Below are 14,135 nucleotides of genomic sequence, written 5' to 3'. Positions count from 1 at the left end.
CAAAGTGATACTGGGGTACAAATATATGAAACTCAATATACTCATCATGACTATGCATCTAATAAGGGTACACTAGGCACATGCATCACAACCATATGTGTGTGACATGGCGATCTCATATCAAGATTAAACAGCACATGACCTTGCAGGTGGGGGCCTAGTTAGAATTTTCTTCAGCTCAAAAGGTCCCTGAATAAAGGTTGTTTAAGGATGTTGAACAAAGCACCCATGTTTCCAGAGATGAATTATTCAAACCCCAAAGAATTCCTCTCGACACATGGCTGTGACACTCCCCCACTACTTCTGCTCATGATCAGGGATGCACATATTGTCAGCCATCAAGGGCCATGCTCAACTGAAGGTCAAGCAACTGTGCTATTGAGCATAATATTTGCTGTAGCCCATCTTTTACACCAAGACATTATTATTAAGTAGTCTTATTTTTATCATGTGCTTTCACTGCACTACTGAGTGCAGCTCTGTGTGCCTTGGGTATGTTCTGCAATTTGTTGTGACATTCTTATTTTCACTGTATTGAAAGTGCTTTACGTAGGATGTGTGTGGTGCGTAGTAGTGCTATTTTCTGTATGTGTGTAGAAGTGCTATATTCTGTATGTAATGTACTCTTGTGAGTCCTGGTGTTTTGGTTATATATTTAAATGATTTTTTTTTTATCATAGCTAATGCACCTACTATTATAGGAATTGTTTCTGTTTTTATTATTATTATTATTTTGCCAAAATCATTTCTGTTTATTATTTATAACTGTTGGAAGCATACACTGGTGCTTAGAATGTGTGAGTGTAGATGTGTGCATATGAATAAAATACACATAAGTTGCAATGGAGTACTCTATTGTAAGTACCAATCATTTACTAAGGTTTATTCTTTTCTTCTCTCTCTTTCTGTTTATTTGTGTCACCTTTTCTGGAAGAAATTGGCTGTGATCAGACCCCCAGATCTGATCATGTTCAACAAGGCAAAACTATCCATGACATGCTGTATATCATAACACAACCCTTACAACTCTATCATGAGTTGAGGGCCCAAAGCAAGATATTCATGTATGTATGACACTGTCAATCTGTGTATCACTGACAGGAAGATGAATTGCTGCTGTCTCTAGCAATCAAGTGTCCACTATTGACAAAACCAAACAAGGTTAAAACCGTGCAACGTGGTGGTCTCAGCACTGGAGATAGCAGGGATTTATCTCCCTGCTAACAATATAAACAAGATTGCATTTTGCACCAGAAAGCCAATATGAGAGTCTCTCTCATGGTAACCACTGCAGTATAGTTTGTTCTAATAGAACATCCATGTTTAAGTGGGGATTAATATTACCTGTCTATATAGTTATGTAATGTATGTAACACAAGTAGGTTTGGAACTTACATAGACACTCGTCCTGCTCTAAATCCTACTATGGTAATATTAAGAAAAACACAGAGACACAGTAATATAAAAGATATTAGATCTTAATGTTGTGTGATTTAAAACCATTTTGCAGAAAAACAGTATTTTTGGGGGTTATTGGTTGATTTGAACCCTGAATGTTAGTTTAATGTATCTGGTACTCCCTCTGGTTACTGCTGCAATGAATTTTCATCTCTCTGCTATTTATTGTGTTTTTAACACAGCAAGTCCATAAGAAATATTATCACTTCCCCTCTGTCACACTGTAACTTCTCATCACATGACACAAGGCCACTTCCTCCAATACCCCTACCCCCACCATCACCACCAAAGGATCTTTGTCATGCAAGTTACTTGGTAACCCCATCAATACTGGTGTCATGTAAGAAGCATCTGGTCCACACCGTAAAGTAATTGGCATCTGGAAGAGCATCCAGCTGTAAGAACCATGCCAAAACAGATCTTGCCGGTGCTAGTGCCACATAAAAAGCACTCAGTCCACTCTGTGGGTTGGTTGGTTGGTTGGTGTTAGGAAGGGCATCCAGCCATAAGAACCCTGCCAAAACAGACACTGAAGCTTGGTGCAGTCTTCTGCCTAGCCAGCTCCTGTCAAACCATCCAACCCATACCAGCATGGAAAACAGACATTAAATGATAATGATGATGACAAACACTGTTGGAACTGTCCAATCAACAGCTTGTATACATTATGTAAGGTGCATTGGAGGTTATTTTTCATTGAAGTTTTTCTTCCTTTAGAATCAAAATGGTTGGGCAGATAAAACAGTGATTCATGGGTCATGAGTTACATATTAACTGCTAGTATTTTGTTGTGTCTCTTGGCAAAACAATTTTTTTTTCTGTGTACCTCAATTCATCTATGAACACCCTGTCATCATAAAAGGGAGAATTTGTTCTGCTGTAATGCACACAACTGCAACTATCATATTTGCATTTGAATCTGCTGGAACACTTTAAGAATAAATATGCTAATAACATTTTTCAGCTCATCTAGCTGTTGGGAATAGACACTACAGCTTCTAAGAAGATTACCTGTGATAGACTAATGTCCTCTACAGAACAAGCTGCCTTTGGCATCTTTTTTAATGCTACAGAAACTGGAATACAATACCAATTCAGTGGGTCATGCACTTTCATGAGAAAATAATTAAAAGTTTTATAGGTGAAAGCATGCCTATGTGGTTAAGAAGCTTGCTTTGCAGCCACATGGTTCCCGGTTCAGTCCCATTGTGTGACATCTTGGGCTTCTTCTATAGCCTCAGGTCAACCAATGCCTTGTGAGTGAATTTTGTAGACAAAAGCTGTAGAAGCCCATCACACATGCACACACACGCACACACATACACACATGCACACACACATATACACACACAACTGGATGTCGGCATAAAGCTGAAGATCAGTGAGAAAGAGGATACTTATGCTGAACTATTAAGAAATCTGCAGTTACTCTATCTAGATTGCAAGTCTGAGTTTATACCTGTAATTTTGGGGGCACTAGGATATGTAACACACTGTCTAAATGCCAATCTTGAGAAATTAGGCTTCTCAAAACCAGAAAGGAGAAAGCTGATTCGAAGACTACAGATCCAAGCTATCACTGGAACTGTAAAAATCTGCAAAACTTTCCAGTTTATCATTTTAGTAGATATGGGCATGTCTAGATATGCAAGTATATACATGAGGAGACATACATAAACTAAAACATACAAGTCTGCACATATACATACATGCATACATACAAAAATACTCTGTTGTTGATGTTGAAATCCCAATGAAGGAGCCTTGAGCTAGATTAAAAACTCTATTGGCAAGAAGTCTTGAAATAAAACTGAATAATGGCATACGTACATACATACATACATACATACATACATACATACATACATACATACACACACACACACACATACATACACACACACATACATACATACACACACACACATACATACATACATACATACATACATACATGACAGCTGTCCACTTGTGACCAAGGAAGACCATCACTGACCATTTCCTGTGCATGAGGTTATTGCACCTACGGTCAGCTTCACTCAGGTCCATGCCCGTGGCTTCCATGCTTACCACAGCGCCCTTCTACTCAACCAGACATCAGAAAGTCACTTCACTGCCGATTGCACAACCCAAAATTTTAGGCCCTGTAAGGTTTGCACAACATCTTACAGATCCTCTCCACCCTAATGACATGATCCAGTGAAAAGCCAAGGCAAGATATCTGGTGTCAATATCGGTTGCAAGCTCAGGAATGTGAGAGTACCATGAACTCAAGAGCAAGCAAAAGATCCCCAAAATCTTCAGTGTCATTCAGAATGATTTTCTCCTAGAGACATGCTATAACAAAAACTGAGAAGTGCCTCAGACACCAACCCAGAATTTCTGAGGGTCCGTGCTATTGCTAGATAGTTGTTGAACCTACACTAGGTTCATCTGTCCTTTTGATGGGGCTTGTTTTTAGTCCTGCTGAGTTTCTAGCAATCATTCTCATCAGATAAGCCTAATGAGGGTGCTAGTTTAGTCATCAACAACCTGACCATGCAACAGGTTGTACTGGATCTCATGTAACCAGTAGTACTCATGAGAGACATCACAAGTGACCTGACACATAAATACACATATATACATATAGACACACGCACATGTGTGTCTTTGTTTATGCATCCCCATCACCACTTTGGCAACTAACGTTGGTTTATTTACATTCCTGTAACTTAGTGGTTTCAGGAAAGAGATCAGTAGATTAGGCACCAGAATTTAAGAAAAGTAGTAGTGGTCTAAATTTGTTCAACTAAACCAGACAAGGTGGTGTTCCAGCATGGCCACAGTCCAATGACTGAAACAAGTATAAGAAAAAAAATATTCATTGTTGAAATGTTGAAATGTTTAGCGGCATTTCATCCGCCCTTATGTTCTGAGTTTAAATTCTGCTGAGGTTGACTTTGCCTTTCATCCTTTCGGGGTCAATAAAGTAAGTGCCAGTTAAGTACTGGGGTCAATGTAATTGACTAACTCTTTTCCCCAAAATTTCAGGCCTTGTGCCTACAGTAGAAAGGATTATTATTATTATTATTATTATTATTAAGGCATGAGCTGGCAGAATCGTTAGTACACCAGGCAAAATTCTTAGCATTTTGTCTGTCTTAATGTTCCGAGTTCAAATTCCACCAAATTTCCTTTCATCTTTTTAGGGTCAATAGAATAAGTACCAGTTATGCACTAGGGTCAGTGTAATCGACTGTGCCCCTCCCCACAAATTCCAGGCCTTTTGCTTATAGTAGAAAGGATTATTATTATTCTGCCAATCTTCTCTAAAGCAATGTGTTGACAGAACCATTAGAGAATTGAACAAAATGCTTTGCAATATGTTTGTTCCAGCTCTTTGCCTCCTGAGTTCAAATACTGCCAAGACGACTTTTGTCTTTTGCCCTGTCAAATTAATAACGATTGGCAAAATCCTTAAAGAGTTGGACAAAATGCTTTTACAGTATTGATTTCATCTATTTGTGTTCTGAGTTATTGAGTACTAGACTTAATCTATCACCACCACCTGGTCCTTATGTGCCTCTTGCTGAATTCAGTATGTTTTAGTATCCAAGCAAGGTCTTCAGTTTAAAGAGAACTTTCTCCATTCCTCATGGGTGCTGTCCTTTCCTCCCTATCTTAAAAGAAAACAAGATTTTTAAATTCATAATGGCAGTTAAACACTATAATCTAATTACTGGTAGAGTGATAATGTGAAGTTGAAGACATAAAATATGTAAAAACAAAACTTATTTCAAGTTATTTTGTTACAGAAGAAAGTTAGAATGTTACTGTTTCTGGGACTAAAAACATTTTATTTCTGTTTTTGAAAATATTTAATTGCTGTTTTAGAGATTTTTCAGTAATTTATGTTTATGTAACTATTCAGTCATTTGTTTTTGAAATTTTTGCATAGTTTCTGTTTTTGAAACTATTTAATATCTGTTTGTGAGACATATTGGTTATCCATATTTTTGTAACTTTAGTTATTTCAATTTTGTAACTGTTTAATTATTTGTTTTTGAAATTTTTGTATAGTTTCTGTTTTTCAAACTTCGATATCTGTTTTTGAGACGTTTTAGTCACTTGTATTTTTGTAATAGTTTAACAATTTCTGTTTTTGAAAATGTTTACCAATTTCTCTTTGTAAAATTATTTAATGATTTTTATTGTCAAAGTTGTGTGGCAACTTATGTACTTGTTAAAACTGTTTAGTTATAACTGTTAAAAGTTGTTACTAGTTTCTTATTGTGTACACTCCTACATACAACTTCCATATATAGAAAATGATTGGTAAAAGAACCAACAGTGGCCCAAATTGTCCTACATGTAACTTTAAGCAAACATATATTTGATCAGTGATAGACTGAGTTGCATATTGGCTTATTTTTACCTATTACTGTTTGTTTTATAAAAGCAGTAATTGTCTCATATCTGTAACAATAAACTGTTTCTGCATATGAACCATGTTATGATTTGGTATTAAGTTGATATGGATCAAACAAACACAAATTTTGTTGAGATTTTAAAAGCAAAAATATTTATTCTTATCATTAACTAAATGTTGTTACTACAAATGAAAAAAGATGTTTGCACCAAACAATATAGTTCAAAGTTTAAATGAGATGTTGTTGGACCAAGTATAACAATAGTCATTGTTGTGTGTTTCTTGGAGTTAGTTGGTTATACTGTATTATCATTGTCATCACCACTGATGACAATGGTGTAATGGACACTGCTCTGGTGTCTAGTTTACTATCTGCTGCTAGCTTCCACTGGCTAGGGGCTGAAATGTGTTAAATATATAGCCAATGTCTTTTTCAGAAAAAGCTTGCTGAAGATGAAATTATTTATTAGATCTGGTTCCACCAGAATTCTTAGATGGTCAGATTTTTTTTTTTTATGGCGTTAGGAAGGGCATCCAGCTGTAGAAACTCTGCCAAATCAGACTGGAGCCTGGTGTTGCCATCCGGTTTCACCAGTCCTCAGTCAAATCGTCCAACCCATGCTAGCATGGAAAGCGGACGTTAAACGATGATGATGATGATGATGATGATGATGATGATGATGATGATATCAGTAATATTTGAGCAAATCACATTTGAGTTACTTAGTTGGGGTTTTTTTGTTGTTTTTGTTTGTTTTGTTTTTTTATTCATCAGATACAGTGATCTGCGTTTTGACATGTGTTTTGACATCGCCAAATATTCCTGTTACACATCCTTAACACCAAGAACATAATGCAATGCATTATTGAACAGTTTAGACTGAGCTATTCTGTTCCAAATACAAAGTTTGAGGCTCAGTTCCACACAACTCCTATAAGACCATTGGCATCTTGAAATGTTCCACTAATCTTCTGGCTATTATTTTAAACTATTCTATATTACGTAATCTAACATATTTTGGCACCTGTGCCCAGCGTCGCCTTTCTGGCACTTGTGCCCGCGGCATGTGTATGGACTTTCGAGCGAGATCGTTGCCAGTGCCCCTGGACTGGCTCTTGTGCCGGTGGCACATAAAATACACCATTTTGAGCGTGGCCATTGCCAGTACCGCCTGACTGGCCTTCGTGCCGGTGACACGTAAAAGCACCCACTACACTCTCGGAGTGGTTGACGTTAGGAAGGGCATCCAGCTGTAGAAACTCTGCCAAATAAGATTGGAGCCTGGTGCAGCCATCGGGTTTCACCAGTCCTCAGTCAAATCGTCCAACCCATGCTAGCATGGAAACCTGACGTTAAACGATGATGATGATGATATACATAGGAATACCAAATAAATGTGTGTTTTATTTCTGGGTCATACTCTTCAACTCTAAAAGGAAGAAGAAAGAAAAGAAAAAGCAGAACAGTTCATTTATTCAACTCTTGTTTACAAGTTGTTTTTCCAACACGCATTTAACATTCTGAACTAAATACATGTTACTTATGTTTGCAATCAGTTCAAATACAAATTAATTAGAAAGTCATGTACAACATTTAAATAAAATAATAATAAAAAAAGAACTTGCTGTGTAGATATGAGAGTGGAATGCCTTATAATATGGTATGTAGAATTCAGGGAGCTTTGTTGTAGATTCAGATAGCTGTTATTTTAAACTAATTTTTTCATTCATTCATTCATATTTTCTGTTATCCATTCAGTTTCTTCAAGTAAACTAGAAAACAAGAAGTGGAAATCTGTTATTGTTGAACACAATAAAGCTTTTATTAATATATTTATAAACAAAATAAAATTCTTATCTCAAAGAGAATATTAAAATATATGCATTAATTAGACTACACTGAGGAACAAATTAAGAAAAGCTTTTTGGAGCCTCAGATGTTAGACCCAATTCTAGGTATATTTGCGCCAGTGATTAAGAAAGTGAGCTTCATTTTTTTTCTAGGAGCTCTAGTTTTTGAGATAATGCACTTATCATTAAATGATGAACAGTGTGAACAACTCTGTGAAGATTTAACAAGTGTAGAAGAAAAATACTGGAGACAGTGGGATACCCATATGATGGTGGATTACTGCTGTGGGGCAGCTCACTACAGAAAACCTCTGAAATGACACTTTCATGAGATGTGAATGAACATTATATTAATTATTTTCTATACTTGTTCCACTATTAATCAATTTTATGGATGTAATTTAATCATAAATAGCCATATTCTTGTATGAAACATTTAAAAAATTCTATTTTATCCAAGAGGTAACAATAATGATTTGTAGTCATCAACCTTTGCGCTTGATTGATTGGCTGCATACTAATTAGGGGTATAACATATCTTGATAACCAGAACTGATGGAGAATAAACTGAAGGTATATTTAGAATCAGCATCCAAAGTTTACCTTAAAAATTGTCTAATATCTTGGGCACCAAGTTCTGTGTCCCCCCACCCCATCACATCATTTGTGTTTCTACTTACCCCAAATGTCAATCTGTATAATCTCCACTCACCTCTGAGTGCCATCTTGAATGCATGCATACATGTACACACACACACATATATACATATCAGTTAAGAGAAATTCTTAGGTGTAATATATACCGGTCAAAATTCAGATATATTTACAAGTCTGATGAATACATATTAATATAGAAATAACTCATCTCAGAAGTACAAACATTGGATGTGTTCGCAGTTTCATATATGTATGTATGTGTTATGTATAGGCATATAATCATTAAGAGTTGAGTGAACTCAGACTATAATAAATTCAGACACATGTCGAGTGGCTGTTATGCTATCATTTCACATAATATTTGTCACAACCCTCATCAATATCAATCAATATGATTGTCTTTATGATCATCAACATGATCAACAATATTGTTATCAATGAGATATGAACTTCACAAGCCACTGTGCAAGCAAACACTCTCGGCAAGAATGTATTGAAGCCAGCCATTATCTCTCCACAGTCCAATAATGGTGATCTGCCCTCAACCTTTCCATTGTTTCAATGACAAGACATTAAGACATAATAATAGCTGAATGTGAAATAATAGATTGATAATTGAATTTTTGTCTTGACTAGATCACATCCATATTGAATTAATTATTCATGTTTTCTGTTGTTCAGTTTCTTCAGGTAAACTAGAAACCAGAAAAATGGAAAATTTGTTATTGCTTAACAGAATTCAGTTTTTATTTGTATGTTTTGTAAACAAAATAAATATTAAAATATGCTTAGTGTTAGGAAGGGCATCCAGCCATAGAAACCCTGCCAAATCAGACTGGAACCTGGTGCAGCTCTCTGGCTTACCAGTTTCAGTCAACATGCCAGTATGGAAAGCTGACATTAAATGATGATGATAATGCATTAATTAAGCTATTAATCATATCACCTGTGTTTCTGCCTACTCCAGACTTCAAGTGCTATAATCTCCACAGATCTTCAGGTGCCACCTTTAAATAATAATAATGAACTTATTGTATACAGTGCTTAGGTGCACTGCATGTCATCAAAAAAAGTAACCAAAAGTGCATGAACTGTACACAGAATAATGCACAGGAAGTTATTCGTTTAAGGAAGAAAGGTAGGGTGTGCATCAGGTATACTGTTGGCAAATTTCAGGAAGCATGGAAGTTCTGAAGGTTATAGTAACCTGACAGCTAATAACTGACGCAGGTAGTTTATTCTGTGCTTCAGCAACTCTGAGCATGAAAAATGTTTCTGAAAGTCATGGGTGCTGTGTTGTTTTCATTTTTGTAAGCATGTCCACGAGTGTTAGACATGTGGAATTCAAAAAGACGCTGGCAGTTGTTGTTGGAAAGATAGTGGATAATGTTGTGGGTCTCTACCAAGTCAGTTGCCAGATGTCAGAGCTTTACTGTATCTATGCATACATCCTTCCTTCCTGTCCTTTGACTCTGTGGTTGTTGGAGCATTTGTTGATGACATTGCATCCAGATTTCTCCTCTTCTCTTGGTCTCCTGCCACCCTCTGTGAGTCAGCAAAATTGAGGTCTGTCCACTCTTTGATGTTAACCTGGGCCACATCTGATCCAGTGTGGGTTCTGATATGGTTGTCATCCTCATCAATGTATCATGAGGAAGTTAGCTTGGCAGTACCTATTCCTCTCCAAGCTGTTAGCCTCAACTGTATAAGTGCATTGATGTTGTTACAATAAGTCTTTGAAAGTTCAAGCCCAATTATACATACACCCACATACACACAAAATTAATGCTTATATACATACACATATCAAACTGCAAACCTGAGGCCTGCCTTGCCCCAAACACAAGGTCTTTGACCTGATCCACCTTAGTCAGTGACTCTGGGAAGCTTTACCTGGAGTCTTTCACCTATTGATGCAATGTTAACACCATCCCCTCACTTGGGGATGTCACACCGTGATACAGCTGAAGTGCTGTACCAGGGTGTAGCATTAGGAGCCATCAAGTGAGAGATTAGGAGTTGAAGGAGAACCAGTGGTGCCAGTCCACCTGACCATCCCTGGCAAGGTGCAGCTGCTAGACATCACAGGTTCTACCTCTATTCAGAGCCCCCCAAAACCTATGTATGTATGTAATGTATGTATGTATAAATGGAGGCGCAATAACCCAGTGGTTAGGGCAGCGGACTCGCGGTTTCGATTCCCAGACCGGGCGTTGTGAGTGTTTATTGAGCGAAAACACCTAAAGCTCCACGAGGCTCCGGCAAGGGATGGTGGCGAACCCTGCTGTACTCTCTTACCACAACTTTCTCTCACTCTTTCTTCCTGTAATTCAAAGGGCCAGCCTTGTCACACTGTCACGCTGAATATCCCCGAGAACTATGTTAAGGGTACACGTGTCTGTGGAGTGCTCAGCCACTTGCACATTAATTTCACGAGCAGGCTGTTCCGTTGATCGGATCAACTGGAACCCACGACGTCATAAGCGACGGAGTGCCAACAACATGTATGTATGTATGTATGAATGAATGAATGAATGCATGCATGCATGCACACACGCACAATATACATGTGCACATGTATACATCAGCTAGGAAAGAATTCACTGGTGTAAAAATTCAGATATGATTAAAAGTCTTATCAACGCATATCAATATAGAAATAACTCCTCTCACAAGTACAAATATTTCATGTATTTGCAATTTGATATGTGCATGTATATAAGCATTAATTTGTGTGTATGTGTAGTCAGACTTGGACTTTCAAAGATTTATTGCAACAGCTTCAATATACTTATTATCCACAAGTTCAGAATAAAATTAACTCAGGCACATGACTAGTAAATGTTGTTATAACACCATTTCACATAATTGTCACAATACTCATCAATATCAATTGATGGCAAGCTGACAGAATCATTAACACGCCAGGCACAATGGTTAGTAGCATTTTGTCCATCTTTACATTCTGAGTTCAAATGCCACCAAAGTCAACTTTGCCTGTCATCCTTTCGGGGTCAATAAAATAAGTACCAGTTGATTACTGGAGTCGATGTAATCGATTAACCCTCGTCCTTAGAATCACTGGCCTTGTGCCAAAATTTGGAATGAACATCATTGTCTTTATAAGGATCATTATTGGAATTGTCATTGTTTTGTTATCAATGGGATGTGGACTTCACAAGCCACTATGCAAGCAACTTCTCTCTAAAGAGTAACTGACTGAGGTCAAATGTTATGATATCCATGATGTGTATAGTACATATGCTGGAAACTAACATCCTTCCAAATATAAGACAGATCACATATTACTAATGAAAACAATTTTAAAATTAACAATTTTGTAAGGATTTAACTATAAGACACCCTTCTTCTTACCTGTTTTTCCCCTTTCTCTTTGTAAAATCACTTTTTGAAATAATACTTTTTATTCAAGTCAGAAAGAGTTTTTTTCTCTACTTGTTCTTTCCTGTCTTGCAAATTATCTATGCACCCAGTACAGTACTCACTGTAGAAAAATTGGTATTAGGAAGGGCCTCCAGCCATAGAAACCATGCCGAAGTTAATGTGGTGCATGATGCAACCATGTGGCTCACCAAATGCTGTCAAACCATCCAGCCCATGCCAGCATGGAAAATGGACATTAACCCTTTTGTTACGAACCCAGCTGAAACCAACTCTGGCTCTGTAGTACAAATGTCTTGTTTTCATAAGTTTTGAATTAAAATCTTCCACCAAACCTAGCTTAATGATGACTAAGTTATTTTACTAAATTCTTTCTTATATTTAAAATTAATTGAAAGAAACACAGAGTATCTTGAAATAAATACAGTAATGAAAGGGTTAAATGATGAAGATGATTCAAGAATAAATTGTATCTACATTATTTATTAGGTAAAGAAGTCCTCTATTATGCAATTTCTCTCTCATTCATTCATTCACTTGCCAATGTAGACCACCACAGCTTTCTTTGGATTTTACTGTTTAATAATTGACAAGTTTAGGGAAATTCTTAAGACCTTCATGGGTCGTTTTTGTCTTGGTTTTTGGTCTGAACAGAGAGTAGGGAGTGTACTATCGATGAGACCTGATTTAATCAAGAACTTTTGTATATTACCTGCCAATCTCATTAGAGACCTTATTTAGAGGAACACTAATTGTTGTTGTTGGCACTCCGTCGCTTACGACGTCAAGGGTTCCAGTTGATCCGATCAACGGAACAGCCTGCTCGTGAAATTAACGTGCAAGTAGCTGAGCACTCCACAGACACGTGTACCCTTAACATAGTTCTCGGGGATATTCAGCGTGACACAGTGTGACAAGGCTGACCCTTTGAATTACAGGCACAAGAGGAACATTAATATCCACTTACAATTAAGCAAAACTATCTTTAACCCTTTAGCATTTAAATTGGCCATATCCAGCCCAAATATTCTACCTGTTTTATGTTGAAACTGGCCAGATTCAGCTTCTCACACCTACTCTATAATGTTATTCTAAAAATAAACAATTACATCATCAAACCATTACATGGTTAACTTTAAAAAAATGTGGATAAATAAGCATTGTATTTGATAAATAAATCTGAACGTTAAAGAGTTTAATCTATTTCTATAATAAAGGGATTGTTGTTTAGTCTCAGTTCAGCTTTGATCAAGCAGTCCTGAGATTAAAGACATTCTAACCAAGACCATCCCATCTTACAGAAGTCTTGTAGATTGTTTGTTTAGGTACTATGTAGATTTTTGTATAGTCTCCCACATACATTCCAAAACATTTTATCAACTCCAGTGGGATGAAAAGCAAAATTGATCCTGATAACATTTTAAACTAGGAACTGTGAGATATTGCTTAGTTTATTCATTTGTTTTACATCCATTTTACCATGTTAGCATAAGTTGGACCGAGACTTGTTTGAGGCAGTAGTTTTATGACCAGATGCCATTCCTTTTCCTAATTGCTACCGGTTTTCAAAGTAGGCAATATAATTTTATTCTACTGGCATTCAAAAGCATACAGATGCAAGACATTGTTTACAGAGAATGTAATGTTAAAATGAATGTTAAACAAAATGATGATGATGGTGGTGGTGGCAGTGGCGGTGGTGGTATAGCAGTTTGGCAAAAGAGACTGATAGAATAAGTGCTAGGCTTAAAAAAATAAGTCCTGGGGTCAATTTATCAGACTAGAATATCCTCCAATGCAGTGCCCCAGCATGGCTGCAGTCAAATGACTGAAGCAAGTAAAAGGTGAAAGATAAAAGATAGGCAAAAAATGGTTGAGACCCACTGCACTACACAAATTGCGCTAAGGTCGACTTTGCCTACTATCCTTTCGGGGTCAATTTCGGGCCTTGTGACTAGAGTAGAAAAAAATATTTTTATTCTCCAATAAAACCTTCCTCTGAAAAATATTCTAAGATTTCTACAAACTGAAAGAAGCCTGTTGTGTATGTGTGTGTGTGTGTGTGTGTATATATATATATATATATATATATAAATTCATAAGAATGGTACAACAAGGTACCGATATTTGCTGGAGAATAGCAATCGATATAAAAACGACGCTATTGTATAGCTTCACTGCGTATATACTGGCAAAAATGCGTGTGTGCAACAAAACATGAAAAACTTGTCTTACCTTAGGAAGAACATCCGAAAATGAACAACCCAGATTAAGGATAATGCAATACCTAGGTTTCAGACTTTTCAAATATATATATATATCTGTGTGTCTTTGTGTCTGTTTGTCCAGAGTATGT

The 14,135-nt window shown here is 36.8% G+C and overlaps 1 protein-coding gene across 6 annotated transcripts in view; it reads left to right on the top strand.

Annotated features, from left to right (window-relative positions):
- The window catches only part of LOC106868156 (protein neuralized), a 518,993-nt gene that overhangs the window by 390,835 nt on the left and 114,023 nt on the right, over positions 1-14,135 (top strand). The gene's annotated exons all lie outside the window — the stretch shown is intronic.

Source organism: Octopus bimaculoides, chromosome 14 (genome assembly GCF_001194135.2).
Source record: "Octopus bimaculoides isolate UCB-OBI-ISO-001 chromosome 14, ASM119413v2, whole genome shotgun sequence".
Classification (NCBI taxonomy): Eukaryota; Metazoa; Mollusca; class Cephalopoda; order Octopoda; family Octopodidae; genus Octopus; species Octopus bimaculoides.
This window is presented reverse-complemented; position numbering and strand designations above follow the sequence as displayed.